The sequence below is a fragment of the Octopus sinensis genome, unplaced genomic scaffold (assembly GCF_006345805.1).
Source record: "Octopus sinensis unplaced genomic scaffold, ASM634580v1 Contig01773, whole genome shotgun sequence".
In the NCBI taxonomy this organism is placed as follows: Eukaryota; Metazoa; Mollusca; class Cephalopoda; order Octopoda; family Octopodidae; genus Octopus; species Octopus sinensis.
In genome coordinates, this window is record NW_021825076.1 from 5,001 (window position 1) to 12,675 (window position 7,675).

At 36.7% G+C, this 7,675-nt stretch overlaps 1 non-coding gene across 1 annotated transcript; it reads right to left on the reverse strand.

The window, feature by feature from the left end:
* Nucleotides 1-3,668: 3,668 nt before the first annotated feature.
* Nucleotides 3,669-3,772, reverse strand: LOC115227104. The gene has a single exon (XR_003883073.1). It is a non-coding gene; the product is annotated as a U6 spliceosomal RNA (small nuclear RNA).
* Nucleotides 3,773-7,675: the final 3,903 nt, after the last annotated feature.

Below are 7,675 nucleotides of genomic sequence, written 5' to 3' on the forward strand. Positions count from 1 at the left end.
GTAAAACAGTAATTTTGTTTTTCAGCTCACTTCACCTTCATCGAACCCATAACCAAAAACATGCCAGCCTTGACCATCGCAATTTTTCAGTCATAGCGTACCCTGGAGTACATTATATAATGTTCCGGTATTTCAAAAACAAAAAAGAAGAGGGGGAGAGAATTCAATCACGTCAAAACACACTATGGTATGATTTTGGAGTGATTTACTTGTTTTTTCTAGCAGACTGATGAGCCACATTGTCCATGGTGGTGGTGATGATGATGGCGGTAGTGTTAGTTCTGTGTGTTATTGATACAGCCCTTTAACAGAAACTGTAATAGTTAGTCACAGTACAGAGTGTTATAGAGAAAATGACGTTGACGATGATGATGATGTGGATGGTGGTGGTGGTGGTGGTGGTGATGATGATGATGACTATGATTGCGCTTAGTCGGCAGAGTGTAGAAAGTAGAAAGGAAGAATCGCGGAATCACACACATAAGTACGCTTGAGTGTATATGCGTAAATACAATGTGTGTACGTGTGTGTGCGTTTGCACTGAGACACAAACACACACACATGATATATATATATATACATATAAGGCGCAGGAGTGGCTTTGTGGTAAGTAGGTTGCTTACCAGCACATGTTCTCGGGTTCACTCCCACTGCCTGTGAGTGAATTTGGTAGAGGTAAACTGAAAGAAGCCCGTCGTATATTATATATTATATATTATATATATAATATATATATATATATAATATATATATATATTATGTATGTATATATATATATATATATATATATATATATGATATTATATATATATGTATATGTATATATATTTAATGTGTGTTTATGTGTGTGTGTGTGTAATGCCAAACATCATAAAGAAGAGTAGAGAGGATGTATGCTTCGCATTTGTTTATGTCTTGGTTATAGAGGCAGTGTGATATCCAATGAAGCGAACCCCGGAGTTACCTATTACGTGAAGTACCGTGTAAATGTTTATCTTCTACAGTTCTGTATGTTCTCTATGATTCAATGTGGTTAGCCGGATCCGGATCATACCAGAACGTTAATGCGGTACCTACGAGATTTCCAAACCTTGTTCCTTCTCGTTATTTATTCCTTCACGTTATACACACCACACACACACACACACACATTATATCTTATAATATACTTGTTTCCACAAACTGTGGTGCACACACGTACACACACTCACACACACACACACGCATACACACACGCACATTCACACACGGCCATATACACTCACACACACACACACACGTGGTTCCACTCCTCTCGGCGATTTACTCAGATTCAACGTCTCAATTCTTGTAAGTCTATAATTTTCAGTTTATGCTGTATCATAGAAAATTAAACGATTACCTTATACATATGTACATAAATACTTATATACGTGTATACATGCATTTAATATGCAATATATAATACATAGGTACAAAACCTGCATACAATATATGCATTCGTATGCTGCATATAAGATTTACATACATGTATATGTAGAATACGTTCAATATGAATATATAAAAACAATGCGTATATACAAAGCTCACATGCAATACGTTTGCATACACATAGACACACACACATACATAAAGACTTCCATTCATACGTATATGCATACATTGATACACACATACATACATACACACATACATACATGCATGCATACATACATAAATACATACATACATACATACATACATACATACATACGTACATACATACGGACGATAAAAAGAAAGAAATGTGTAGAGTAAAGACTGCGATTTCTTAAAACTCAAAAAAAAAAAACACAAAAAAAAAACAAACAACGATACATAGAGAGAAAGCGAAGTTCAGATAGGAAGAATAAGACAAAAACGAGAGAAATTGGAAGAGTAGGAGGAGAGAGAAGAAGAAGAAGAAGAAGAAGAAGAAGAGAAGAAGAAGAAGAAGAAGAAGAAGAAGAAGAAGAAGAAGAAGAAAAGACGATAACGAAGCGTATTCATTATAGCCAATTGCTATTCTATAATGGTAACAACCATAAAACTACTACTACTACTACTACTACTAATAATAATAATAATAATAATAATAATAATAATAATAATAGTATTGCTTCTTGCGTTACTCATGCTACAGCTGTTTGTGTCGCTATTAAAAGTGTATTATTATTACTGACTCTACTGATACTGCTGCTACTCGGAATTGTTGGAATCTAGACTGGCACTTCCTCGCAGCTTAGCAGTAGGAATTTCCTGGGATTACAACGTATAGGCGAACATATCATATACACACATGCCTGTGCATGCACACACGCACGCACAAGCACATACAAGACGGCACGTGTGTGTATATATATCTATATGCAAGCAGGCACAAGTGCATACAAATCTGCACATATATGAACAGTATTATATATATATATATATATTATATAATATATATATTATATATATAATATATAATATAAGTAGATATGTATTGTATATAAATCTCTGAGTGAGAAATAAACACGGTTCTGGATTCAGTCCCACTGCGTGTAACCTTGGGCAAGTGTCTTCTACTATGGCCTCGGGCTGACCTAAGCCTTGCGAGTGGATTTGCTAGACAAAAACTGAAAGAAGCACGTTGTATATATGTATGGTATATATATATGTCTGTGTATATATGATTGTGTGTCTGTGTTTGTCCCACCAACATCGCTTGACAACAAATGCTGGTGTGTTTACGTCCCCATAACTTAGCGGTTCGGTAAAAGAGATCGATAGAATAAGTACTAGGCTTACAAAGAATATGTGCTGGGATCGATTTGCTCGACTAAAGTCGGTACTCGAGCATGGTCGCAGTCAAATGACTAAAACAAGTAAAAGAGTAAAAGCACGGAATCGTGACGTATATTTGCCAACTAAATGTGACGTTCCATAGAGGACGATGCTACTGTTCATTTTAGCCCCAGGAGGATTTTCTCTTCCGGCTGGCTAACGACACTCTGTGTCTGATTAGTATTTGCGAAAGGAAATCATTGTTCTCATCTCTGTGCCTGACGAGATAGGTTCGTCTAACGACCCTATTAAACGTTAAGTTGAATGTAGCCGAATCTTATATTAAATAACTAATAAGTGTAACTCCTACATGATGTGTTGAGTGCCAGCGCCACTTTCTTCCTTCCTTCTTCACACTTGCTTGTGTGTACATACATACATGCTTACATACATATATATATATATATATATATATATATATATAATTATATATGTGTGCGTGTACATACATACTCTTACACTTTACTGTTTTACTTGTTTCAGTCATTTGACTGTAGCCATGCTGGAGCACCGCCCTTAATCGAGCAAATCGACACCAGGACTTATTCTTTGTAAGCCTAGTACTTATTTTATCGGTCATTTTTTGCCGAACCGCTAGGTTACGGGGACGTAAACACACCACCATCGGTGTGGGGGGGGCAAGCGATGTTGGGGGGGACAAACGCATACATATATACGACGGGCTTCTTTCAGTTTCCGTCTACCAAATCCTCTCGCAAGGATTTGGTCGGCTTGAGGCTATAGTAGAAGACACGTGCCTAAGGTGCCACGCAGTGGGACTGAACTCGGAACGATGTGATTGGTAAGCAAGCTACTTACCACACAGCCGCTGCTGCGGCTTTAGGAAAAATAAGTAACGCTTCTTGAATTCGCGTCGCATCCTTGTGCAGGGGCCATGCTAATCTTCTCTGTATCGTTCCAATTTTATTATTTATACTAAAGCAAGTATAAATATACACATATGTGTGTGTGTGTGTGTGTGTGTGTCTGTGTGTATGTGTGTGTGTGTGTGTGTGTGTGTGTGTGTGAAAAATTGTCGCATTGATAAGCCGAGTGTTTGAGATTTAGAAATCAGAAACCATTGACAACTTTTAAACACTCAAAAATACACACACACACACACACACAAACACACAAAGACGCCAACGTATACACCACCACACCAACACACACACGCACATATACACACTTATTCCATACTTTCATTCATAAAATGTGCTCAAATATTTACGTGCATTTCAATGTGTACACTTATATAGGCAGACACATGTACACACAAATGTATATACCTTTGTGAGTGTCTTTCTTTGTAATGGTGTGTGTTTTTGTGTATGTGCTTCGGTATGTGGTTGTATGTATGTGTGTGTGTGTGTGTGGTGAGGGAGGGAGGGAGGGAGGCTGGCATCACATCTTTTGGCTGTTATTTTAAATTACAAGACATCCCAGACTGACTTGAAAGCATTTACATGTCTTACATTTTAAGACATGTTTTTAATGAATTATTAATATCATATTATTTAATATTAAAGAAACGATTATTATTATTATTATTATTATCATCATCTTCATTATTATTGTTATTGTTATTATTATTATTATTATTATTATTATTATTATTATTATTATTATTATTATTACATTAATACTACTACTATTACCGTTGTCAATATCATCATCATCATCGTCGTCGTCGCCGTTGTCGTCGTCGCGTCGTCATCGTCGTCATCAATAGCTTATAATACTATTTAAATTCCTTGATTGTAAGCAATGTTTTAAATTCGGTTTCGATCACTCCTGTTATACTTCTGTTTGTGTATCAATTGAAATACGAAAATATTTGCGATAAAATAGCTTTATAGATCAAGGGAATATATGATTAATATAACGCACACACACACACATATGTACATGTACACATATAAATATGCATACAAACATATATACATACATGCATACTAAAAGATAGGCAGATATATATATATATATATAACGGGAAGCTTTATGAAAATAGACAAAAGACGAAGGCAGGTGGAAAACATATATATATATATATATATATATAGGGAGAGTTTACGAAAAAAAAAGACGAAGACAGGTGGTGTATATATATATATATATATATATATATATATATATATGAACAATATAACACATGCACAGAATATATCTATCTATCTATCTGTCTACCAGTCTTTCCCTCTACCTCTCTCTCTCTCTCATCTCTCTCTCTCTCTCTCTCTCCTCTCTCTCTCTCTCTCTCTATGTATGTATACACACACACATAGGGTCTGATTTCGCAGTTCAATATTGAAACTTCAATGTTACTATCAATTACATTACCGTATGTGCGTTTGAGTGTGGGTAAGTGCGTGTTGCTACCTGTGTGTGTGTGTGTGTGTGCGTATGTGTTTGCGTGCGTATGTGTGTGCGTGTGTGAGTGTGTATGCGTGTGTGTGTGTTGGTGTACGCGTGCTATCAATAAAATACATAAGCACACGTAAGGCATACTTGTCATATCTGCTCCATTTCCTCACCATTTTTTTTCTCACCGTGCATCAAACTAATATGAAAATAAATATCTTAATAGACGAAGCAAATAAATAAAGCCGCGAAAACAGCCAGCAGCAACGCAACGGCAGCAATGGCAACAGCAGCACCAGCAGTAGCACAGCAGTGACACATAACTGCAGAAAATAGACCGCAAGATTGCAGTGGAATAGCCCAATGTATGCAAGTATTGTGAGAACCTGTCTCAAGCAATGAAATAAATCTTCGTCGTGGTTCTATTTTACAAGTATTCTCATAACCCGGTGAGCTGGCAGAATCGTTAGCACGCCGGGTGAAATATTTAGCGGTATTTCGTCTGCCATTACGTTCTGAGTTCAAATTCCGCCGAGGTCGACTTTACCTTTCATCCTTTCGGGGTCGATAAATTAAATACCAGTTACGCACTGGGGTCGATGTAATCGACTTAATCCGTTTGTCTGTCCTTCTTTGTCCCCTCTCTGTGTTTAGCCCCTTGTGGGCAGTAAAGAAATAGATTTTTAGCACACTCAACAGCAAAGGTATCGATTTAATGTAAGGAGTTCAAATTACGCCTATGTGGTCAGTTGAGAAACGGGGTCGATGTAAACGACGAGCTCGTTCTCCTAAAATATTTTGCCTTGTACAAATATTCGAAAGACCTATTACTGTTATAAGGCAGCGTGCTGTCAATATCGCTAGCACTTTGAAAAAAATGCCTTTCTTCTGGCTTTATGTTCAGAGTTTAAATATCGCCTGGGTCGTTTTCATAATTTCAAGGTCTATAAAATAATTACTAGTTGAGTCCCTTTCACCCCAAATTGCTCGTCTCGTGCCATAACTTGAAGCTAAAATTGGTTTCAAATTTTGGTACAAGGTCAGCACTTTCAGGGGACGGAGTAAGTGGATTACATCGACGCCAGCTGAGCATCGGTGCTTATTTTATCGGTGACGAAAGGATGATAGGAAAAGTCGGTCTCGTTGGAAGATGAGCTCAGCTCGTAAAGACAGACGAAATGTCTATAAGCGACTCCATCTAAGAATATCTGAAGAAGGAATATTATTCCGAAATATCATATCAGACTATGGATGACTAAATTACAACAGGTATCTAGCCCATTGTCTATATCATAGTGCATTGTTGTACCATTCAAAACTTGTTTATTCTTTATTATTATTATTATTATTATTATTATTGCTTTAGGTATTTTGTAATGCAATCGGTGAACAATAGCATTGTTATTTTACAAGATTCGAACTCTATTGTTTCTGGTTCACGTAAATTCCTTCATGAGAATGACAACGGGTTGTATGTAGTCCAAAACTGAAGAAATATCGCAAAGATTTTCGTTTGAGGATTATCAGTATTTTCAGTTTTAGATTTCTGTCAGAATTTCTGAACTTGAATTGTTTGATTCAACTGACCATGAAACAGATCATGGGTTTTCTTGACTCAAATGATCCTGAGTTGTCTGGATCAACTTATTACGAGTTGCCCAGGAACAAACGATTACGATTGTATAGATGAAATAACTTAGAATTTACAGGGTCAACTAAGTATGAGCTATCCGCTTCAACGAACCTTCAATTGTTCACATCAAGTGGCCAGGAGATGCCCAGATCAACTGAACTACCTAGTTCATTGAATTAGTTGTAAGTGGCTGAGTACTGTTTTAACACTGAGACAAATGGTTTTAAAAAAACAAACATTACAAAAGGTTTTGTACCCAGTCATAATAACCAACGATTCTTGTACACTAACTGACACCCTAGTATCAATCAACGGGGGTGGGGTCGAAACTAGAAAAGAAATGGATCCCATTACAGTAAAGAATATATTTAAGTATAGGGGGTAAAGAAGATTTAAAGGGGAGTGAAGGAGTAGGATAGATCTAAAGTTAACTTGATGGGTATAGTAAATTTATAGGGGTCAATAAGGGTGGTGTGATAGTAGATTTAAAGGGATGATGATGATCTGATTAGGATTAAAGGGATAAAGATGATCTGAGTGGACTGGAGGGGTAAAAGAAAGCTTAAAATGGTTTGAAGGTGTTGTGGCGATTTAAAGGGGATTTAGAGCGATTTTTAGGGGACTAGATTGGGAGAGAAAGTTTAAAGGGAACTTGAGAGTTACAGCAGGTTTAAAGAGGCCTGACGGTGTTGTGTAGAATATAAATGGAAATGTAGAGGTGGAGTAGATGTAAAGGAAACTGGAGATGGATGGTATATTTAAAGGAGTTAGATGGTATGGAAGATTTAAAGGGTTCTTAACTAGTAGAGTAGATTTAAAGATGTCTTGACTGGTAGAGTAGATTTAAAGGGAACTGGA